Consider the following 26,177-nt stretch of genomic DNA (forward strand, 5'->3'; position numbering starts at 1 on the left):
TTAGTAGAGCATGAGACTCTCAATCGCAAGGTAGAGGGTTCATGTCCCACGCCGGGCGCCACCTTCCTGTGGGCTCTCCACCTGCAGGAAGGTTCTTAATGGTGCAATGTGATCTGGGTGACGGTGCTCAGACTGACACCCACACCACCCGGAAACGGAGAAGATGGAGAAGATGGATGGATGGATGGATGGATGATTAGTATACGCAGTTAGTATTTAGTATTTATATATCTGCTGTTAGTATTTAGTATATGGGTTAGTATTTAGTATTTATTTATATGCAGTTAGCATTTTGGTATATGCAGTTAGTATTTAGTATTTATATATGTAGCCCAGCTCTTCCTATTCTCTATTGGAAAGGGCTCTGAGTTCTGTGACACATAACTCTCTTATTTTGAAAAGTCTCACTTCACTATCTTTTGTGTCTTTCTGTCCTTGGGCTTCTAATATTGTTTACACTAAAGACACAACCACTTATTTGAAATGAATACTTCCTGGAAAACAGTTAACTAAAATCATTCCACTTTAATAAACAAACAAAATCCATTAAACATTTGCGTAAACAAAAGATTCTTGCAACAATTCACAATAACTCAAAATTAGCCAATTGATATAATCGGGTTAAATGAAAGGTATTTTCTATCAAAGTGTGCACACTGGTAATTAGTCGGTAATCATTTTAACTCAAAAACTCAAAGCGCACGCCTGCTTCGTTGTCCGGGATTCCACACAGCAAAGTAAGGAACATCCTCAGTCCTTTCCTCACTGAGGAGGAGAAAAAAAACAAAGCGGTCCCTGGTCCCACGGAACTCCGGGAAGTTCTACTCAAATCATTGCATGATGCCTTATGTCCTTAAGGAGCAGAAAGGACTGTTGACATGCTCAGACATAGATTCTTTTGGCCCAAGATGTCTACAGATGCTGAAAGATACATAAAACATTGTGGAGAGTGCATCCTGAGGAAAATACCAGAGAAAAGAGTTGCTCCATTGCATCAAATTGTAAGTAATGGACCAATGGATTTGGTTTGCATTGACTTCCTCTCCGTGGAACCTGATTCCAAAGGTCTCGGAAATGTGTTGGTCTTCACTGACTATTTTACCAGATATGCACAAACCTTTCCTACAATAAAAACCAAAAAGCTCTTACAGTCGCTCAGGTCCTGGTGGAGAAGTATTTTGTACATTATGGACTCCCCACTCGAATCCATTCTGACCAAGGGAGGGATTTCGAATCACGGCTCATCAAAGAGCTGCTGAGGATACTGGGCATACGAAAATCTCGGACTACCCCTTCTCATCCTCAGGGTGACCGGCAGCCGGAAAGATTCAACCGAACATTACTATTTCTTTCACCGGCTGACAAGATGGCGCCGGTAATGTGGCTCGCCGTCGGTTGCGCTCAGTTTTTCTTGTATTTTTCGTGTTTTTGGTACTTGGCACTTTACAGGGCGAGTCTCTACTGGTCTATGACACTTTTAACCTTGTTCAGTGTGTGTCTGGCGCCACACACGAACGTGGGCATACTTTAGATCTGGTACTTTGTCATGGTCTGTCTGTGAGTAACTTATGTGACAATGTGCTTTCTGATCATCTGCCTGTCTTATTTGATATTAGTTGTTCCCGCGCTGCAGTTAAAAACCGTGCTCCTGCTCGACTCTGTCGTACCTTTAACTCCTCCACTGCTGGGCTCTTCTCTGCTGCGTTCAACCAGCTCTGTGTCCCCTCTGAGTTTACTGATGCAGAGGAGCTCAGTTCTTGGTTTCACTCCTCCTGCACATCTATTCTGCACTCTGTGGCTCCATTACAAACTATGCAGCCTAAAGCCAAACCTGAGCCCTGGTTCAATGAAAGAACCCGGGCAGTCAGACAGGAGTGTCGCAGAGCTGAGCGCAGGTGGAAGAAGGACAAACTGCATGTTTCCCTGCAAATCTTAAAGGAGAGCTGGCACAAATATCAGAACACTGTAAAAGAGGCTAAAAGGGAGCACTTGTCAAAACTAATCCTGGAAAACTGCCACGACTCACGCCTTCTTTTTAGAACCATTGATTCTGTTTTAGATGCCCCACAGTCTGTGTTCCCAGAATCCTCCCCTGAAATGTGTGAAAACTTCCTGCAATTCTTCATTGACAGAGTTCTTGTCACCAGGGCCCTGATTCCAGCTCCTGGTTCTGATCCCTCTAACTCTGCTCCTTGTCCGGTTACACTTGATGAGTTTGAGCCAGTGAGTTTGCAACTTTTAGGGGATGTGGTTGCACATTTGAAGCCCTCAGGTTCCCCCCGGGATGCTATCCCTCTTCATCTTTTTAAAGAAACCTTCCACAGCATAGGGCAGCTCATCCTCACTATTATTAACTGCAGCCTTTCATCTGGTGTTGTTCCTCTGCTTTTTAAACATGCAGTGGTGCAGCCCCTTCTTAAAAAACCAGGCCTTGACCAGGCTGTCTTGGCTAATTTTAGGCCCATCTCCAAGCTGCCTTTTATCTCAAAGATTTTAGAGAAGGTTGTCCACGCACAGCTCAAGGACTACTTAGAGGAGCACAACATTTTAGAAGTTTGTCAGTCTGGTTTTAAACCCCTTCACAGCACAGAGTCAGCATTGCTCAAGGTTTTTAATGACATCCTCCAGGCAAATGATCGTGGTGATCATGTGGTTCTGGTTCTGCTAGACCTGACTGCTGCATTCGACACCGTGGACCACAACATCTTGATGTCCCGGCTGCAGCACCTGGTGGGCATCCGTGGTACTGCTCTGGCCTGGTTAAAGTCCTATCTGGCAGACAGAACCATGTGTGTTAGCCTTGCTGGCTCTGAATCCTCCTCTGCTCCTCTCACATATGGGGTTCCACAAGGCTCAATTCTAGGGCCCCTGCTTTTTTCCCTGTACCTTCTCCCACTGTGCTCTGTGCTCAGGAGACACGGCATCTCTTTTCACTGCTATGCGGACGACAGCCAGATTTATGTCCCGCTTAATAAGAAAGATGCCTCCTCACTGTCTCCTCTCCTGTCATGCCTTGAGGACATTAAAGCCTGGATGGCTTTTAACTTTTTAAGTTTTAATGACAACAAAACTGAGGTGATGGTGTTCGGGCCCAGTGGCTCCTGTGAACCCGCTCTTTTTGACCACATGCAAAGCCAGTGGTTTTGAACCTAGGTTTTAGAATGGACAGTAATCCATGCTTTTATTACATCCCGGCTGGATTACTGTAACGCACTTTATGTTGGAGTCAGCCAGTCCTCCCTCGCTCATCTCCAGTTAGTTCAGAATGCTGCAGCCCGCCTTCTAACTGGAGCACGTAAGAGGGAGCACTCGTTCTGGCGTCTCTCCACTGGCTGCCTGTGCATTTTAGAATTCGTTTTAAGATTCTTTTATTTGTGTTTAAATCTCTGAATGGTCTTGCCCCGCCCTACCTCTCTGAGCTGCTCCACCCCTACACCCCTGCTCGGTGCCTCCGGTCAGCTGATCAGCTTCTTCTGGAGGTACCGAGGTCCAAACGAAAGCTCAGAGGGGATAGGGCCTTTTCTGTTGCAGCCCCTCTGTTTTGGAACGACCTACCACTGCCCGTCAGACAATCCCCCTCACTGTCCACTTTTAAAACTAATCTTAAAACCCACTTCTATTCCTTGGATTTAAACCATGTTTGAGACTCTGTCCCTGGTTTTATTGTTGCCAATCTATTGTTTGTTTATTGTATTTCACTGTTTTTACCCTCTACTGTACTTTTTGAATTTGTCTTTTATTGTAAAGCACTTTGGCCTCAGCCACAACTGTTTTAAAGTGCTGTATAAATAAAGCTGACTTGACTTGACTTGACTATCCATGTTAGGTGCACTTAGCCAGGAGAAGAAATGGCAATGGAGCCAACGTGGTACACCTTGTGCATGCCTACAATAGCACTAAACGTGATGCCACCGGCTACTCCCCATATTTTCTGAAGTTTAGAAGAGAAGCGGATCTCAGTGGATGTATGTTTTGGCACAGGCTCTGATGGAAATGGAGAAAAGCACTCATCGTACGTTGCCAAGCTGAGGGAAAGTCTGCGAAAGGCATACAAGATGGCTACAGAGACTTCCAACCAGACACACCTGCGCAACAAAACGGCATATGACAACAGGCTTGGGTTCCAGAACCTAGAGCCTGGGGATGTTGTGCTGAAGAATCTGGGCGTGAAAGGGAAGCACAAACTTCAGAATCGGTGGTGTGACGTTCCTTATGTCATCGTGAAGAAGATGCCAAACTTGCCAGTCTATAAGCTGAAGCCTCAGACGAGAAAAGGCAAGTTAAAGACGTTGCACCGAGGCAATATTCTGTCAATAGGAGACGTGGTGCGCCTCCCAGTGTGGGAGGACTTGGAAGAGGGACAAAACCGTCCCTCTACTCGAGTGAATGAACACACACACACACACACAAGAGTTGCTACAGATCACTCTGCACGGCTGAAGTCTAAGTCATCAACAGAGTCTTCTGAGCTTGAGTGTGTCCGGCCGCGGAGGACCTACAGAACCTATCTGGAGGAAATGATTCAAAGAAGACGCAAAACTAATACCAAACAGGCATGAAGGGTCCGAAATCTGCTTTTCTCCAGATGACGATCTTCCTGGGAGAACTAATCTTGTTCTGGAAGATCATCATGCTACTGATGCTGATTCAGAACCAGAAACCATTACAAATGATCCGGATACTAATTCTGAACCAGAAAGTAGTTCAGGTGATCCAGACACTAATTCTGGACCAGGAAGTATTTCAAGTGAAGATCTCAGACAGAAGCCAAGCAGTTCTGATCGAAAAGTGACTCAGACACAGACTAGGCCTAAAAGATCAATCAAACCAGTGGTGAGACTCACTTACGATGAACCAGGAAAATTTCGAGATAAACCCCTTAAATCGTACACAGAGGTGTTACCATAAGTATAGGGAAAATATCAAGTCTGTGATTTTATAGTTCCTTTTTATTTCATTTGAAGCAATGCTTCATGTTGTCTGTTTTTGATTCGTTCTCGAAATAGACGCCTCACAGGTCCTCAACTGGCAGCTTCATTATATAGTACCCGCAAAACACCAGAGTCAACATCTCCAGTGAAGAGGCCACTCCGGGATGCTGGCCTTCAGGGCAGAGTGGCAAAGAGAAAGCCATGTCTGAGACTGGCCAATAAAAGAAAAAGATTAATATGGGCAAAAGAACACAGACATTGGAAGAGGAAGATTGGAAAAAAGTGTTATGGAAGGACGAATGGAAGTTTGAGGTGTTTGGATCACACAGAAGAACATTAGTGAGACGCAGAACAACTGAAAAGAGGCTGGAAGAATGTCTGACACCACCTGTCAAGCAAGGTGGGGTAACGTGATGGTGTGGGGTTGCTTTGGTGCAGGTAAGGTGGGACATTTGTTCAGGGTAGAAGGGATAAGGAATAAGAAGGCTATCACTCCATGTTCCAGCGCCATGCCGTCCCCTGTGGACAGCGCTTGGTTGGAGACCAATTTCGTCCTCCAACAGGACAATGACCCAAAGCACCTCCAGAGGGTGGAGAAGTATTTAGAGAAGAAGCAGGCAGCAGGTATTCTATCTGTAATGGAGGGGGGGGGGGGTCCTGCAGGTTTTAGGTTCCCTCCCAGTTGCACCACACCTGAATGCAATAAGGCCTCGTTACTTGGCTTTTTCACAAGCTTGATGATGACATCATCATCAAATTGAGGTGTGCTGAAGCTGGGAGAGCTAGAACGTGCAGGACACCGGCCCTCAAGGACCAGGATTGAGAACCCCTGCTTTAAAATTATCTACAATATTTTCTTGTCTGTGAATCAAACTTCCTCTTATAGAGCATATAATTACTGTGAGGACTGTCCTCCCTGGTTACTGGTCTCACCTTGCTGCTTCAGGTTGTTTCCTCCTGATCCACACTGATGGTGCATTAGTGTAGCTCGCCCCTCTCTTACTATGCAGTGTGTATTACATTAGTGTTGCTCGCCCCTCTCTTACTATGCAGTGTGTATTACATTAGTGTTGCTCGCCCCTCTCTCACCACCCAGTGTGTATTACATTAGTGTAGCTCGCCCCTCTCTCACCACCCAGTGTGTATTACATTAGTGTTGCTCGCCCCTCTCTCACCACCCAGTGTGTATTACATTAGTGTAGCTCGCCCCTCTCTCACCATGCAGTGTGTATTGCAGTAGTGTAGCTCGCCCCTCTCTCACCGTGCAGTGTGTATTGCAGTAGTGTAGCTCGCCCCTCTCTCACCATGCAGTGTGTATTGCAGTAGTGTAGCTCGCCCCTCTCTCACTATGCAGTGTGTATTGCAGTAGTGTAGCTCGCCCCTCTCTCACCACGCAGTGTGTATTGCATTAGTGTAGCTCGCCCCTCTCTCACCGTGCAGTGTGTATTGCAGTAGTGTAGCTCGCCCCTCTCTCACCATGCAGTGTGTATTGCAGTAGTGTAGCTCGCCCCTCTCTCACCACGCAGTGTGTATTGCATTAGTGTAGCTCGCCCCTCTCTCACCATGCAGTGTGTATTGCAGTAGTGTAGCTCGCCCCTCTCTCGCCATGCAGTGTGTATTGCAGTAGTGTAGCTCGCCCCTCTCTCACCACGCAGTGTGTATTGCATGCAGTAAAGTGTTCATGCTCAGGCTGTGGCTCCATTCAGTCAGGTCATGTGATTTTGAAGCCTGGTGGTGCTTGAAGCCTGAAGCCCCGCCCACTAACAACATCATTAAATGCTCAGAGCTGATTGGCTGGTGCTGATTTAGGCACTGCTTCAATGAACCGGACAGTCTTCACAAATACCATCTTGTTAGCAGCTAAAGCTAACAAGCAGTGAAGAATCAAGATTAATGAGGTCGATTATTTACGAGTCCGAGTTTGAAACTTACTTTAGTGGGGAAACTGGAGGTAACGAGTGGTACGATGAGTGACAAGTGACCAACAGTTTCTAAGAATTTGAGTGGTTGAGCTGTCGTCTTTGAAACATGTTACCTGGTTCAATTCCTGTCCTTGAATTATTTTTTTTTTGATCGGCTTTCTCCAAGGCTCAACATTTTCACGGGATCAGCGCCTATATGGTGGTTTTAATGTTGTGGCTGAAAGGTGGTGCACACACTTTACTTTGGAATTCAGTGGAGTCACGAGACCTGAAATAAAATCTAACCCCACCAAGTGTTTACATCTAGAACCACCACTGGCAGTTATTATTCCTCTATATCCAGTTAGTATTTAGTATATGCCGTTAGTACTTCCAGGTATTTCAGCCTGTCATTGGGCAGCTGGATCCAGGGTATGGCCTCACGGAGCGGGTTGCTGAGGGAGAAGATGTAAACATCCGGTCGGCTCGGCGCCGTCCCTCTAAAGGAGGCAGGACTTACATCAGCCATCTTGGAAGTATTTTCTACCTCCTTGCTTTCATTCTCAGTACATGGAGTTATGCGGAGTTACTTCATGGGAAGAAAAACATCTCAGCTGGGCACAGTGCCCCTCGTGAACGTCCAACAAACTCATCCGTCCTTCAAACATTCATTTCTAATGACCGAGAAACTTTGTGGAAGTTTCCAGCAACGACGTGGATTCTTGGCATTGTTGCTTCTGTTGACGGGAAGCTGAGTTCATCTCTGAAGTAATACTGAATAAACACGCTCCACTGAGAACATGAGATTTATCTGCATCCATGAGCGGCAGAAGTTTATTCTCCAACAGCAAAGCTCCATCAATCAGTGTTTACTGCTCAGACCTTTTTTACAGTCCGACTGGATGTTTTCTGTCTATTCTGGACGACTAATGAAAAGTTAGCATTCTGACTCCCTCCTGCACATCACAACATTCATTTCATTCTCCAAATGGCATTGCACTAAATGATTTATGTGTTGCATTTATTCTGGGGATTTTTTATTATTCAACTGGTGGAGAAATAAATGGGAGCCAGCATGAAAGCCTGTTTCTTTTTTTCATGTCATCCTTTTAAATGAGTGAAAAGCATTTGAGAGTGACTGAACAGAAGAACGTCTGTGTGTTTTAAAGTGCTGCGAGCAGGACTCGGCGTTATGGACGTTTCTATTCAGAACTGCAGGATCAAAACAAGCACTTAGCTTTGCGGCTCTCAGCTCCAGTATCAGAAGAAGGTATTTACTGTAAGATAAATACTGGCCCAGCAGTGTGCTTCCCGCGTGACGCGCCGCACTCTGTCGTTGTTACTGGAAGACGTTCCAACTGGGAAGCTGGGGAGTGTGAAGCTGATTGTTGTTTGTTTGTGTCAAATGGTCATTAGAAGACGTTCCTCTTCAAAAGCCTGGACACTTTTGGATGAACAGTTTACACGAAGCTCTTTGGAAATGCTTCCGTTTATTAACTGGAGGGTTTGAGCTTCATCTAAAGAACAGGTGGAATCAGTGTTTATTCCAACAAATCACAGCTTTATTGTTTGACAGCTTGTGTATCTGTGGTGAGCAGGTTCAGACCAGAACGGCTGCTTTTATTGTGTGTTTATTATGTGTGTGAAAAATGTCACCCAGTCACACACACATTCCCCCAATTAAAAAAAATCACCCACATTCAGCCAGCCACACACACATTCACTCACATTCACCCAGTAACACACACTTCACCCAGAGCCAGAGGACCATACCTGCTCATGGTGTCACACTTCACCCAGAGCCAGAGGACCATACCATAGCAGGAGGCCTCTTGGTTGTTTTCTTACTGGATTGTTCTCCCATATACACAACATCAGACCAGGTCAGGGCTGGAGTCAATGTTTTCAGGCTGGACTTGATGCTTTAGGGCTGGAGTCAATGTTTTAGGGTTGAGTCAATGCTTTAAGGTTGAGTTGATGCTTTAGGGCTGAGTTGGTGCTTTTGGTCGGGGCTGGAGTTGATGCTTTAGGTCTGAGTCAATGCTTTAGGGCTGGAGTCAATGTTTTAGGGTCAAGGTATAAGTCGATGCTTTAGGGCTGGAGTCGATGCTCTGGGGTTGAGTTGATGCTTTAGGGCTGGAGTCGGTGCTTTAGTGCTGGACTCGATGCTTTAGGGCTGAGTTGATGCTTTAGGGCTCAGTTCTGGAGCTTCAGGAGCTTCAGTCACAGCAGCAGAAATCTAGGAAGTCTAACCAGGTTCTCGGTGTGACGCCCAGCAGGATAAATCCAACAAGTCTCAGCAGGTTGTCGGTACGACGCCTAGCTACACTTGCTACTACAGAGTCAATAAAGGTTCTTGTATTTCATGCAGTGATTTAGTTCTTTGTTCAAACTGCTTCAAGCCAGTTCCTCAGTCTGATCAGCTCCTCTGGTTACAGGAGGAGACTCCAGAACCCAGTTCCTTTACACACCGGTGTTCTGATCCAGTTTTCATCCCGACTTCCAAGGTGGAAAGACTTTCACGGGTGGTATTCCCCGATGCAGAGACTGATGGAGGCGGAGCCTGTTACTGCACATGACCTGTAGTGGTTTGACCGTTTCCTCATCAGGCCACTAGAATGTCGGTTTCTCAAATGTGTTCACGTTTATAGCGTTTTGGACTCTGCCTGTGTGGTTTCATTACAAAGACAAGAAACAACGCCCTCTTGTGGCCCCACATACTAACCACATGGTGTACGTGTGTCTGCTGGTGAAGTGGAAACACTTTTCTCTAACGTTCAAGGTGTTGTCACGTGAAATGTTGTGCTGTGACCGGGGCCTAAAAGACTTGTGTCCCAAAGTGAACTTTGTTCCTCTTATCAGCTTTAATGAGTCTCGAGGTTTGTAAAGAAGGAAAAACAAGAGAAAGAGTAGGGAGGAAGAGAACAAGAAATCCTGGTTGTTGAAAGGTCAGTAATTACATACACCAGTCACTACTAGTCACACCAGGTCACTACTCGTCACACTAGTCACTACTAGTCACACCAGTTTCTCTAGTCACTACTAGTCACATCAGTCACACTAGTCACTAATAGTCACACCAGTCACTACTTGTCACACCAGTCACAAGTCACACTAGTCACTACTACTCACACCAGTCACTACTAGTCACAAGTCTCAATAGTCACCACTAATCACACTAGTCACTACTAGTCACACCAGTCACTATTAGTCACACTAGTCACTAATAGTCACACCAGTCACTACTTGTCACACCAGTCACAAGTCACACTAGTCACTACTAGTCACACCATTCACTATTAGTTAAACTAGTCACTATTAGTCACACCAGTCACTACTAGTCAACCCAGTCACTACCTGTCACACCAGGTCACTACTCGTCACACTAGTCACAACCAGTCAACCAGGTCACTACTCGTCACACTAGTCACTACTAGTCACACCAGTTTCTCTAGCCACTACTAGTCACATCAGTCACTACTAGTCACAACTGGTCACACCAGTCACTACTAGTCACCACTAATCACACTAGTCACTACTAATCACCACTAATTACACGAGTCACTACTAGTCACTATTAGTCACTACTAGTCACACCAGTAACTATTAGTCACACTAGTCACTATTAGTCACACCAGTCACACTAGTCACTAATAGTCACACCAGTCACTATTAGTCACACTAGTCACTAATAGTCACACCAGTCACTACTTGTCACACCGGTCACAAGTCACACTAGTCACTACTAATCAAACAAGTCACTACTAGTCACTATTAGTCACTACTAGTGTGACTAATGTTTACTGGTGTGACTAGTAGTGACTAATAGTCACTACTAGTCACTATTAGTCACTACTAGTCACACCAGTAAACATTAGTCACACTAGTCACTACTAGTCACACCAGTCACTACTAGTCACACTAGTCACTATTAGTCACTACTAGTCAAACCATTCAATATTGGTCAAACTAGTCACTACTAGTCACACCAGTCACTACTAGTCACACCAGTCACCATCCATATGACCAATGGGAGGTGGAATAAACGTCAAGCACCAACTCCTGGTGAAGAATGAAGAGCACCTTTTGCCATATTGACGCAGCGCTCACACACTCATGGATTCCCTGATGGCCGGCTGTCATTGAAGCAGATTACTGAGCAGGTTCTGGCTGCAAATGTACTTCATGAAGGACTGAGGAACTAAACAGCTCAGTACCACAAGGTTCCTCACACTGCTGCAAGATGGAGGAAGTACCAGATGTTGTGTTCATACAATCACATTCATCCTTAACAACAGTACACAGAAGTACTGAGGGGGGAGAGTACCTGGGAAATACACTATAGAAAAGGTACACAGTAGGCATCCAAATAGTAGCTTGAGTGAAAATAATCTGAGTAATCTGAGTAACCTGGTTAACAATGATAAATTAGGACGAGCAGATTTAGAAGTTTTTTCTAGCACATTCATGTTGGATGAGCTTCTCTTTGGCGTTTGAAGATCCAGCGCCACAACCTCCAGCGCTGAGAAACAACATCCAGCGCTGAGCCACAGCATCCAGCGCTGAGCCACAACCTCCAGCGCTGAGAAACAACATCCAGCGCTGAGCCACAGCATCCAGCGCTGAGCGACAATCAGAGGGTTATGTCCACCAGCTGGGCCTCACCACCGTTTATGTTCCTGAACACTGTTAGTGTGAAAAGGGTATTGTGGTTGCACTGACACAGAATACAACAATGTACAACATGAAGTATTCTGTGTTATAATATCAGAGAAAGAAAGTCTGAATTCAACTGTTCAACGTAGTTCAACTGTTTCTCGTGACTGAAAGAAACTTATTTACCATGTGAACCGACAGAGACAGTGGATCACCATGGAAACCAGGAGGATGTGGATCCCCATGGAAACCAGGAGGATGTGGATCACCATGGAGACCATCAGTTTCACCCTCTGCAGTAAAAATACTTCACTTCTTCTCATCCACCTCAGAAAATCTCTCTGGAAGTACAAGATAGTAAACCCCTCCCACTTTTCTGTCATTTGAAGTGGCGATGGAATCAAGGCAAAGCTAAAGGTGGACATCAAGGTAGAAGTCGGAGCTATGGCAGTGATGTGTGGTGGGCGGAGTCTGTAGGAGCACCTGGTGGGCGGAGTCGGTAGGAGCACCTGGTGGGTGGAGTCTGATGGAACACCTTTTTTTTTTTTCTTCCCTTGTCATGTTCGGCAGCTTGGGCAAACAATATGATGTGATTGAGAACCTTCTGGTGTCAGAACAGGTTTTACTCTTGAACAGGAAGAGACCGGGAGATTTTCTAGATTAATCCAGCCTGAGCAGCTCTATCTAGACAGTAACATGATTTTCTAGATTAAACCAGCCTGAGCAGCTATATCTAGACAGTACCTTGAAACAGGAACATGAATTGCCAAAGAAGCAACAACAAAAGAAAAATGTGATTTTGAAAGTTGAACAAATGATGGTAGAAAACAAGAAACATCAACAACACATCTCATAAGGAGTGGGAATGGTAATGTGTGAATGTGTGAATGTGTATGTGTGTGTGTGTGTGTGTGTGTGTGTGTGTGTGTTTTGTCCACTGGGTGTGGTTGGAACTGTTGTGGGGAGGCCTGTAGTGACACCCCTGGCACCGTCACCCCGGCAGCTGGTACACCCCCCCCCCCCAGGCAAGAAGAGCCCACAAGAGAAGGATAAAGGGCGCAGGACCCCCCCAAACAGGCAGGGCAGAGAAGGCCCCAGTCGTCGCGCCCCAGACCAGCCCCCCCAAGACTCTGACTGGGGGGGGCTCCATCGAGGGAGGTCCTCCTCTAATGTTGGGGGAGTAGTTTAAGTTCACCTTGGCTCAGTTTGGCTGAGATGTTAATGCTGAGGTATTTAATGTTCCCTGGTTTTAGTGGGGTGTTCGGTGTGTGCTGAAATGTAGACCTGATAGGCAAGACGACTGATTTATTCCAATGTATAGAATATTCTGAGATTGAGGAGAACCTGTCTATTAACCCTTTTGTTTCTGGAAGAGAGGTCTGTGTGTTTTGCAGGAAAAGTAGCACATCATCTGCATAGAGACATATTTTATGTGTTACATCTACTGTTCTTATTCCTTTTATGTTATTGTTCTGTCTGATGGCTGCTGCTAGTGGTTCCATAAAGATTGCAAAGAGAGATGGTGAGAGTGGACCCCCCTGTCTGGCGCCTCTCTCAAGATTACGTTTCCACATAACGGTGTTGTTTTGTATTTCATGTGACAGACCGACATGATGTGACATGGAAGGAAAACGAGGCATGTTCTTGTTTACAGCGAAACAAACAGAAAAGGTTGACATTGAATGTATTCCCCTGTCAGTCAAAACTCTGCCGCTCGTCCTCGAGCTGCGATCGGCTGAAGTCTTTAGCGTTCAGTTTCTACCAGCACTGAACTTCTACACACTGAAGTCTTTCTGCAGCTGACAGTCAGGCAGGTCGGATGCAGAGTGTCTTTGATAATAACAATTCATCTTATTTGAAGGTGTCTTTCTCTGCACTCAAGGACTCCGAACAGTCAGACATTTACAAACGAGCATCAAAAACAGTGGAAACAACAGTGAAGTGGAGAAATTAATCCAGGTTTCAGTTGAGGAGGGAAAGAGTTCCAGAGACGAGGAGCAGGTGGTGGTGAGAAGAGTGGAGACAGAGAGCTCCTCAGAGAGGTGGAGAAGGAGCTGAGGGAACAAGAAGGAGGTATGGCATGGAGGAGGTCAGACAGGTATGGGGGCGGATAAGGTAGTAAACGGCCTTGAATGTGAGGAGGAGGATTTTGAACTGAATACGGAACTGAAGCGGGAGCCAGTGGTGCTGATGGAGGACTGGAATAATGTGGTGGGTGGAGGAGCTGATGGAGGACTGGAATGATGTGGTGGGTGGAGGAGCTGATGGAGGACTGGATGATGTGGTGGGTTGAAGAGCTGATCGAGGACTTGAATGATGTGGTGGGCGGAGGAGCTGATGGGGGACTGTATGAAGTAGTGGGTGGATGAGCTGATGGAGGACTGGAATAATGTGGTGGGTGGAGGAGCTGATGGAGGACTGGAGTGATGTGGTGGGTGGTGGAGCTGATGGAGGACTGGAATGATGTAGTGGGTGGAGGAGCTGATGGGGGACTGGAATGATGTGGTGGGTGGATGAGGTGATGGAAGACTGGGTGATGTGGAGGATTTGAGAGGGAGGCTGAAGTAGAGAGAGGTACAATAATCCAGACAGGAAGTGGAGAGAGTGACAGTAATCCAGACAGGAAGTGATGAGCGTTTCAGTAGTCCAGACAGGAAGTAGAGAGAGGGACAGTAATCCAGACAGGAAGTGATGAGCGTTACAGTAATCCAGACAGGAAATAGAGAGAGTGTTATTTCACAAGATGAGCCTTGGATGGTTTGACATCTGTGATCGTTACTAGAATCATATTTTACTGAATAATCAGCTCCGGTAAGAAGGACTGACTGGAATACACCCTGTGAATATTCTATTGCAGTACAGAGTATTTCTAGTACTTTTGCAACTATATGAACACACAAACTAGACTTTACGATTAACGAGACGCATTGGACTAGAGAGTTCATCTCCACCCCCTACCCCACCCTACACACACACACACACACACACACACACGCACACGCACACACACACACACACACACACACACACACGCACACACACGCACACACACACACACACACACACACACACACACGCACACACACAGACACACACACACACACACACACACACACACACACACACGCACACACACAGACACACACACACACACACACACTGAGCAGTGTTCTGGTGTTAAAGTGAAAATGTAAATCTGCCTCCATCAGTTGCAGAGTGAGTCATTAAAAAGCCTCCTGGTGTTTGTTTGTTTGTTTGTTTGTTTCCCTCCATGACTCCAGCCGTCCTGCAGCAGCAGCAGCCACTGAACCTGGTCCCACCAAAGGAAACCCTTTAGCTGCGACACCTGGGGACAGGTGAGTTGGTGCGAGCGGCGCTCCCTGCTGGTGAGTAATGGCTGCGGCGAGAAGACCGCCATCCGGCAGCCTCACATGTTGCGTGAACACGACGAGGCTTATTTTTAGAGCGGCGAGCTGCCGCCGGATCCCTGGGAGACGCCGGGACATTCAGAGCAGCGGGAGGAATCACGTGAAGGTCAGGGAGGGAGGAGGCCTCGCTCGCAGCGCTGATATTCTAATTAATGGCCAATTAACAATCTCCAGTCATAATTACAGTTTCCAGACAATTAGCCTGAGTAAGATGAATGTCGGTGACGGCGTGGAGACGAGCCTCCGTCGTGACAGATGGAGCTTCCTGCCCGCCGCCGCCGCCTCGTCACTGACAGCCGCTCCGCTCTTTTATTGTTATTTTTTAATGAACCCAAAATATATAGGGACGCTCCGACATGAAATCTTTATTCTTCACAGTGAGGTCCTGACCTGAAACTGTCAGGAGATGACTGCTGCGGTTCGGCGCTGATAAATATAACCGCAGTTCTGTTGAAAGGAAGGAAGCTTTTAGTCAAATGTAAATGGAAACGTGCAAAACATTTACTCTCTACATGAAGGGAGAGTACAACCAAAGATACTCCGACTGGGACTCCAACAATGTCGGTTTTCAACAGGAAGGGGGATAACAAATTAATCTCAACACATTGGACCACGTCGTTTTGATTTAAATGGTTTAAACGTTCAGACGCCACTGAGCATGCTCACAACTTTTAATCAGTATTTGAACCGTCAGCAAAGAAAAGTCCTGCTTCATGTCAACTTCTGCTCACAAAACAAAGACTTCAGGTTTACTGAGATATCTGAAACACAATGAATAGAAATAAATGAAACTCCTGCTGCTGTTGACAGAAACACATTGAGTGGAGTCAGGGTGGTGCAGGGAGGACCCGGACTCAGCCAGGCTCGGAAGGCACGGGGGTCATGGGAAAACTGGGAAACAGGGACTGAACAGGTCAGGGAACAAGGGAAACCAGAGACTGGGGGGGGGAACAGGTTGCAGGGAAGCCTTGGAGGATTTTATTTCAATATAATTACTACTTCATTACTAGAAGAAGCATTTCCTGCGACAGCACTTTTACTGGTAAAAGACATGGAACTCAGAATATTAACTCAGCGTTAAATACTTTGTCATTAATGTGAAATAACCTCAATAAAGAACAAAAGTCACATATTTCAGCCTTTTTAGCTGAACGACTCTTTAAATTGAAGAATATTTCAGTTGGGAATCAGTTGATCGGTTCGATGTTTGATGAGCTGAAGCTCCGAGCTGAAGCTCGTCATTTTATTGATGAGATTCTCAGACCAGGTGATGTTGAATCCATCAATCAGACCAACTAGAAGGAGGAGAAGAGCCAAAGCTCATTTCTATCAGACCTTCATCATGATGATGTTAGAGGAAGAAGCAGCAGATGATGATGATGATGCTGATGGTGATGATGAGGAGGAGGATGATGAGGATGAGGAGGAGGAGGAGGAGGAGGAGGAGGAAGAGGAGGAGGATGGGGATGATGAGGATGAGGAGGATGATGATGTGGATGATGAGGATGATGATGATGATGATGATGATGATGACGAGGATGAGGATTAGGAGGAGGAGGAGGAGGATGGTGATGATGAGGATGAGGATAATGATAAGGAGGAGGAGGAGGAGGAGGAGGAAGAAGAGGAGGAGGAGGAAGAAGAGGAGGATGAGGATGAGGATGATGAGGATGAGAATGATGGTGATGATGAGGATTATGAGGATGATGATGATGATGAGGATGATGAGGATGATGAGGATGATTCTTACATCAGACACAATGACGTCTGGAGGAAAGATGCTTTAATGCCGTGCTGTATTGGATCCTTCCACCTGGAGGGGGGCGGAGCCACAGGCAGAGCTGGAGCAGCAGAAGGGAAAGCACACTAATCAGTGTTGTCTGGGCCTGATGAGACGAAGCTGGACTCCAGCATGATGAATGTCCTCTGGTTCTAACTGGTGACCTCATTAACTGGAGCTGAGACTCTGACGATCATTAACCTTGCTGGAGGTGACGGAGCTGCAGCCGTTCTACCCGGTGGTCCTCAGGGCTGATTCATAGCTGGAGGTAGACTGTGGGAGAGCGGTCCAGGTAGCCCCGCCCCCCCAGGAGCTCAGTGGGGTTCAGTCTTCACATGGATGTCAGGCAGACAGGATGTAGAGTCTTAATTCAACATGAACAGAGCGTCTCCCAAGAGGCTGCTCACATGGAATCACTTGTTCTGTCATTATTCATTTAGAGAAAGGAGCAGAGGCTGCAGGAACACACACACACACACACACACACACACACACACCATAATTAGCTACATTAGCATGTTAGCTCATTTGCATTGCTCACATTTGCTATGAGAGCTAACATGTGGTTTGTAAACATGCTAACATGCTAACATGTGATATGTGAACATGCTCACATGCTAATGTGAGCTATGTGAATGAGCTAACATGCTAATATGCTGTATGTGAACAAGCTAACATGCTAATGTTAGGTATTGGCGCGGCCGCTGTGGAGTGAGGGGAGGGATGCTGTGCAAAGGATCATGGGAAATGCTCCTCGTAACTTTGTTGATGTGTTTCCCTCGTTACATGTTATAGTTCCATTCTGTTATAGTCAGTTATAGCTGGTAGCGTCGGTAAAGCTGCCAAAATACGACGGCACAAACTCTCTTGATTTGTACTTGAAGCAGGTACGCATCGCTACGGCGCACAATGGCTGGGGAGACCAGGAAACCGCCACGCATCTTGCCCTCGCCCTGGAAGGCCCAGCGCAGCAGATACTCCTGGATCTGGTGCAGGAGGAAGATCGGGACCTGGGCGTGCTGACCACGGCGCTCAAGCGTCGGTTTGGGCCGCCTGGATGGAGAAAGCCTGTGCACCTTTGCCTTTGCCACCTACACGCCCGGCGGGGATACCCCAGCTTCCCTGTAGGGGTGCAGGAGGAGTTGGCTCTCCACACGTTCACACAGGGACTTATCCCTGAACCGCGCCGACAACACATCCGCCTCACTGCACCCAAGTGCCTGGAGGCAGGAGGCAGAGCGCGCCGAGTCCATCCTCGCCACACCACGGGTGGGATCCGGCGCTCAACCCTGTGTCTGGATGGCCAACTACGACCGGGAGGAGCTGGAGGAGGTCCGCCAGGTCCAGTCGCCAAAACCACCAACCCAGCAGTGGACGTCGTCGCCCAGACGAGGTCCGCAAAATTCAACGCTGCCACAGGTGTGGCGAGCCCGGTCATATCACGTGCAACTGCCCTGCCTCCACGCCGAGAGTCAGAGCTGCCATGCCGGCGGGAAATGACAACGGGATGGGGAGATGAGGGGATCCCCATCCCAACCTTTCACACACTGCAGCGACAGTGGAACAAATCAGAGCCGGGCCGGGGGTGAGGCACATGACCAGGCCCATCAAACCCAAATAATCAAGCTCATCATAACATCATTTTACAACATACACATGCCTGCAACAGGGGGGTCACAAGCTTCAGCACCACGAAGAACAACTAGGTCATTTTGAAGTCCATCAAACGGACGTGAAGTAGAACAAACCAAGAGAACAACAAAAACAAAAAAATGTAGTAGACTGCTACATCACTAAAGGTGTGTTTCCACCGCACAAAAAGTGCGAGAATGGACTGGTATGGTCCAGTACGGTTCGGGTTTCCACCACAAGAATTTGGGATTTTCCGGAAAATTCCGCTCCAAAGGTGGAGGCTCCTCCGCTACCCCTCCGCCGGACTACTCAGGACCATGGAACGGATCTGGTTTTGAGGAGCCGTTTGCTGACTGGTCAGTGATTTACTACACACCCTCAATATTTTAATAATTGTCTGTATGAATCCTCGGTTGTTAACAGATTCAGCTTTGCAACTTTCTTGTTGGTCCCTATAGAGCAGACGTGAGGCAGGACAGAGACCAGGACTCTGGAGCAGACGCTACAGCTGTAACCGATTTTCTACTGAGTCCACCCATCATGTCACGTCATTGGCCGGTGCTCCATTGCATGAACCGCCGCATGCTGCCCCCGAGCTCCGGTTCCCCAACGCTGGAATCTGCCGGTGCGCCGGGACGCCGAAGCTGGTCCGAGCCCCGAGCCCCGAGCCCCGAGCCCCGAGCCCCGTGCCCCGAGCCCCGAGCCCCGAGCCCCGAGCCCCGGTGTCTGTCCTGGCATCGCGTCCGCGATCTCTGCCTCCATGTGGAAGTTGCAGCCGTCACAACCAGCGGAGCGACACCGGCACCGACCGGCTTTGTGCCACCGGAGTGGCTCCGGGGTCACAAAGTCGGGGCGACGTTCGCTCTCTAGGAACCAGCATGGAAGTTCAGCTGCATGGTGGTGATTAGAAAAAAACAGTTTGCATGATCTGAGCTCCTCCAAGACTCAGGCCAGAGAGGCCCGCCCTCCCCAGCCCGGAGTCGGGGGAGGGTCCTGGCTCCCCCGGGTCCCCACTCTGAGCTGCCCTCCCAGCCCCTCCTGAAGCTCCGCCCCTGCACCATTTCTCTGGTGCGGCCAGGAATATTACCAGGCACCACTGACCCACATGCCACTGTCTGGACCCACACCGGTATTGATGGACAGTGTGTGTTAGTGGACAGTGTGTGTTAATGGACAGTGTGTATTAGAGGACAGTGTGTATTAGAGGACAGTGTCTATTAATGGACAGAGTGTATTAGAGGACAGTGTGTATTAATGGACAGTGTGTATTAGAGGACAGTGTGTATTAGAAGACAGTGTGTGTTAATGGCTCCAGTACCCACCAGAACCAGGTCCCAGCAGCAACCAGCACTCACCAGAAGCAGGCTGCAGCTCCCACCAGAACCAGGCCCCAGCAGCAACCAGCACTCACCAGAACCAGACTCCAGCTCCCACCAGAACCAGGCCCCAGCAGCAGCCAGCACTCACCAGAACCAGGCCCCAGCATCTCTAAGCAGCACTCAAAATGCCACCAAAGAGGAAGGAGGAAATCGAGGATATAAAGAAGACCTTTGTTTTTCTGTCTGAAGACATTGCTACTGTCTCTAAGCAACAAAAAATGCTAATTAATTTGATGAGTAAAATTAAAGAACTAAAAAACAAAGAGAGGAGAATGATAAGAAGATCGCCAGCCTAAAATGCCGTGTAACAGACCTGGAGCAGTACACCCACATGAACGACATCATTGTCAGCGGTCTGGAGACCAGGACCCGGTCCTACGCCAGGGCAGGAACAGCAACGGCAGATGGGGGGAGTATGCCGACCAAGATCGGGACTCCGTGGAGCAACAGGGAACTGCTTCCTTTCATAGTAAAGGCAAATCCATCTCCAACACGGACACTGAGGAATCTCATCCTCTACGAAAAAACCAAAGTGGTAATAATAATAATAATAATAATAATAATAATAATAATTTCTTTTACGAACAGAAAACACAAACTGCATTACTCAGACAGGCTCAAGGGGTTTGATGTTTATGTGAACGAGCATCTTACAAAGAAAAATGCAGACATGTCCAGAAGTGGAAGCTTCCTAAGGAAACAGAAGAGAATCCGGTCCAGCTGGACATCACAGTGTCGGGTGTTGATCAAGTGAGACGGGTCACCAGAGGAGGCCACAGTGCTGACCATCAGAGACATGGAGGAGCTGGACCAGTACCAGGGACTCCAGAACAGTGGCTTTGTCTGCCACCGTGACTGACCTGAACAATCCTGACTCTGGACTCTGGTGAAGAGTTCGCCTGTTTAAACGTCTCAACACCTGGAAATGATATGGACAAGGATGATTGTGATGGTTGGAACCTTAAAACTTTTAAAATCACTGATCATAATATGGACGGTTTTGAACCGAATGTTGACCCAGAGAATAATCTTCTCAGCAATATAAACAACAACTGCTGTTATTACTCTGAAGAACAACTCAACATGAACATGAACTCAGATCACGGAACATCAATGATCCATTTTAATAGCAGAAGTTTATATTCAAACTTTGACAACATTAAAGAATATGTGAGTGCACAAACCATTGAATGTGGGAGCCACATCTGAACCCTGAGCACTGGAAAGGAGGTGGATTTGAGTTGAATGGGTATGAACTGAACTATATAAACAGGAAAAATTAAAAAAAAAGGAGAAGGAGTGGCTCTGTCGGGAGATAAAAGATTCAATAATAAAATTGTGGAAAATATGACACCTATTATTGATGATGTGATGAGATTATTACTGCAGAAATCCACCTGGAAAAGATGTAATGGTGAGCCGTGTCTACAGAGCACCAGGCTCACCAGGAAGAGTGTTCACCAGGAAAGATCACTAAGTTGTGTTCATTTGTGGGGATTTTAATTTAGATCTCTTAAATCCCAACAAGCACAAATTGACTGATGAATTTCTGGACATATTGTTCAGAGTAACGTCTCACAGTGCAGCTCTAATCCACAACATATTCACAAACTGTATGACCACAGCATAAAGAGTGGCTCACTATTAGATGACATTAGTGACCACTGGCTGCTTTTTGTAATGTTTCTTTGTAATTCAGTATAAAGATGTTAGTGGGATTAGATAGAGGAGAGTAAGAACACATGAAGCTATTGACAGATTTAGAAATGCATTACGAATCCCAAACTGGAAACAAGAGACTGACTCCAACAAAGCATATGAAACATTCCTGATAATATTTCAATCATTATATGATGAGCACTGTCCCTTTGAAACAACAAGAAACACAAATACATAGACGGGCCTTGGATGACAAAAGGACTTCAGAATACATGCAGAAAGAAGAATATCTTGTACAAAGAATTCCTAAAAATCTGAACTATAGAAGCAGGAAGTAAATACAAAAGATACCAAAATAAATAGAAATGCAAGAAAGATTATTATAATAAAATATTAACCGATAATAAAAAATAACATCAAGGGCATATGGAACGTGTTAATAATATTATCAGGAATGGATCAATGACTATAAAGGACCCTCAGTATTTTAAAGACAATGACACCATGGGAAGCAACACGGACGATCTGGATAAAGGGTTTAACAGGGTCTTTTGTGACTGTGGGACCAGAATCCACAGTCAGAGGAAGGAGAGAGGAATATTGTGGATTTGTTAGACAAACTCAATGTTTTTGAAAGCAGTTTGATGAAATAGAACTTATTGACATTGTTAGTAATTGTAAGAATAAAAGGTCTACAGACTGGAAGGACATTGATGTGGCTCTAATCAAGGCAGTCGTTGGTGGAATGGTAAAACCTTTAACTTATATTTAGAATTTATCCTTCAAAACTGGAGTATTTCTGTGTAAAATGAAAATTGCAAAGTCCTCCCTCTATACAAAGATGGAGACAGAAATCAATTTACTGATTCTAGGCCCGTGTCTTTACTGTCTCAGTCCTCTAGAATATTATATAAATTGTTTGTCAGTAGATCGATAAGTTTATAGAAGTATGAGTTGCTGGTTGAGAGTCCGTTTGGATTCATGTCCAACAGATCTACATCTATGGTATTAATGGGATTATTGAAGACATTACCAGTTCCATAGACAATAAGAACTTTGCAGTGGGGGTATTTAGAGATTTGAAAAAAAGCATTCGGCACCATTGATCCTTCTTTGTTAATTAATAAAGTGGAAGAATCTGGAATAAGAGGGGTTGTACTAAAGTGGATGGGAAGCTGCGTAAGTAATAAAACAAATAGGGGATTCCAAATCAACATGTTTAAATAGAACTCGTGGCGTCCCACAGGACTCGGTTTTGGGTCTGAAATGATTTATTATGTATATTAATGATACATGTAGGGTGTCAAACCTCTTGAAGTTTGTACTATTTGCCGATGACACTAATATTTTTTGTGACGGGAAAACTTGCAGCAGCGTTTGGAGGCGTCGCAGCAGAAATGAGTAAAATAAAAACTTGGTTTGATTTCAATCAATTATCATTAAATTTAAAGCAAACCAAACCTTTGCTGTTTGGAAAACGCAACATAAATACACAAGTAAAAGTACTGATAAATAATGTTGGAATAGAAAGAGTGTATGAGAATAAATTCCTGGGTGTGATTCTTCATCAAAATCTGCTGGAAACATAAAACATGAGATCAAAAGTAGCCGGAGCAGTGGAGCGATGGGAAGCAAGGCAGAGTACTGTATATTCTGTATTGTACACTGGTGGTACCATATATAAATTACTGTGTGGAAGTATGGGGCACTACCTAGAAAACCACCTTACATTTACTGAGCACAATACAACAAAGAGCCTCTCCTATAGTAAATAATGTAGGATATCATATCAATACACTGTTTTTAAAACTTACACACCTTAAAGTTTGGGGATCTGGGAGAATTTAAAACTGCACAAATACTGTATAAAGCAATAAATAAACTGCTCCTGTAAACATACAAACTGTTCCAAGACAGAGTGGAGTGGAGGGTTCAACTTTAGAGGGAAACTAAACTTGAAACAGAATTCTGCTCGGACCAATTTAAAAAGTACGCGTGTTTCCATCCGCGGCCTGGTTTTGTGGAACGATGACACGATTAAACAAAGTATGAATATTACACAATTTAAATACATGTACAAAAGATGTATGTTTAAAAAATACAGAAATGAAGAATGAAAATCCCACAGATGTTAATGGTTCTTGTTCATTTTGTTCTTTTTTGTGTGTTTTTTTATTATTATGTTTTCATAAATAGCTCCACTGGAGTAGTTTCATGTTTTTTGTTTTCTTTTGTTTTGCCTGTTTAGTTACTTTCTTGTATTTTGTATTTGTCAACGGTGAAGAATGGGGGTAGGACTTCTTCATTTCCCTTTTCCAACCAGTCAAATGTGTATTATTTTGAAAATTGGCTTTTTATTTATATTTTTTGCCATTTGTTACATCTAATTTTAATCCTTCCTTCATTCTAAATAAATAATTAAATAGTTAAATCAAATCTCTGTTCCTGATTAACCCCTTCATGTCTGTTCCTGATTAACCCCGTTTATTTTGGTCCTGGTCTGACGACACAAAGGAACCAGGTCCAACAATAGAATCCTGTGATGTAGCTTTCTCTCTCCATGCGGCGCATCTCAATATGTCATCAGTGCCCAACATAGAGCCGAGCTCCCTGGTTAATGGGAGGCAGCGTACGCCGCTCTGCTCTGTGTTCTCTGCTCACATCCCAGCGCTTCCTGCCACCTGAACCAGCTTGTTGATTTAAACGAGCAGCGTTGCTCCAGGCTGCTTCCCGATGGAAAAGACTCCATTGTTTTCACGAGTCTGCCTCTCCCTACAGTAGACTTCTCTATTAATGAGTACAAACAGCCGGCAGCTCCCTCCGCTGGCTCCTACCACAGTGACTGAATCCTGGAAACACACCTGCTCCGTCTGGCTGAAGCCTAATCCTCTTCACCCCGTGCTTCCAGTGAAGGATCACCAGCACGGTCACCTCACGCACAAAACTACAGAATGTTGGACAGTCGTGACGCCCGGACGGTGAAGCTGCAGGTTTTGGTGAATTCATGAACTTTGGTCTTCAGGGTTCATCTCCACTGAGCGACGCCATTCCCTTACGTCTAAAAGACGTCCTCTGGGAGGCCAGAATGAAAGTATTTGGTACGTCTTTCCTGTGCACTGTGCCACTGGGAACCCTGACAGTAAATCTGTAAGCATGTCACTGACGGCTGAGGAAGTATTATGATTTGATGGGTTCTTGGGGAAATGTTTAATCACAATACTTATTCAAGCCCGTCATATATAAGTGACATGCTTACAAAGTTATTGTCAGCAGCAGCGTTCTGGAAACAATCGTCACTGATATAAACACCCCCACCATCACCCTCTACCCCCACCATCACCTTCTACCCCCACCATCGCCCCTTAGCCCACCATCTCTCCCTACCCCCACCACAACCCCTACCCCCACCATCACCCTCTACCCCCGCCATCACTCCCTTCCCCCACCATCACCCATACCCCCACCATCACCCTCTACCCCCGCCATCACTCCCTTCCCCCACCATCACCCATACCCCCACCATCACCCCTACCCCCACCATAACCCTCTACCCCCACCATCACCCTCTATCTCCACCATCACCCTTTACCCCACCATCACCCCCTACTCAACCATCACCTATATTCCACCATCACTCCCTCCCCCCACGATAACCCCCTCCCCCCACCATCACCTCATACCCCCACCATCACCCATACCCCACCATAACATACTCCCCCCCACATTAACCCGTTCCCCACCATCACCCCCGACCTCCACCATTACCCATACCCCACCATCACCCCCCCCCCCACCGTAACTCTCTCCCCCCAATGTCACTCTCTCCCGCCACCATCACCTCACACCCCCACCATCACCCATATCCCACCATCACTCCCTCCCACCATCACCCCCCTCCCCCCACAATCACCCCCACCCCCCACCATCAACTCACCCCCCCCCCACCATCACCCATACCCCACCATAACTCCTTCTCCCCACCCTGACATCCTCCCCCCACAATCACCCCCAACCCCCACCATCACCTCACACCCCTCCCCCCTCCATTCACCCATTCACTCTTTCATTCACTCTTTCATTCAGAGGTGGAAGCAGCTTTTACACCCGTGGTCTTACTGCAGCCCAAACCCTCCAGCCACTGAACACAGAATCACATTAAAGCTCCAGTAACTGAGACTTCAAACTACTTCACAGCCTAAACGCTGCATCCTGACAAAATAAAATACAATAAAAACCTTTTCCATTTAAAACTCCTCAGTTCCAAAGTAAAGCTCATAATAACTGTCCCAATGTGCAAATGGAGATAAGAACATAAAGAAAAGCAGCTCTATTGTGAATTACCCAGATAAGGTATTCTTTGAGGAAACATTAAAGTAAATGGAGAGTACTGTTAATCTGACAACTGTACTTCAAACTATATTAGTGGCACTGCAGTGCAGCCGTACAGAGGAGGAGGAAACTAATAACTATTAGGATTTAAAGGCAATGCAAGGCTGTTTGCTCCTGATTTCCTACTGATAGAACGTGTAGGATTAGAAGGATATAATTTCTCTCTGTAGTATTCACACACGGTGGATATTAATATGTGACTCAGTATATAACAGTGTGTTAATGGTGTGTTAACATTGTCAGTGTGATAGCAGTGTGTTATTGTTTAGTCAATGGCTAAACAAAAGCAGAGTTTTTCGGTGAGACTAAACTAAACCAATATACAAAATAAAACAAGGTAATTGTGAAGAATTCCAGAACACATGTCCAGGATTAGTACCATTAGATTATGGTGACATGAGAAACAGGCCAGCTGAGAAAGA

This window comes from Lipophrys pholis (assembly GCF_963383615.2).
Source record: "Lipophrys pholis genome assembly, chromosome: 14".
Lineage (NCBI taxonomy): Eukaryota > Metazoa > Chordata > Actinopteri > Blenniiformes > Blenniidae > Lipophrys > Lipophrys pholis.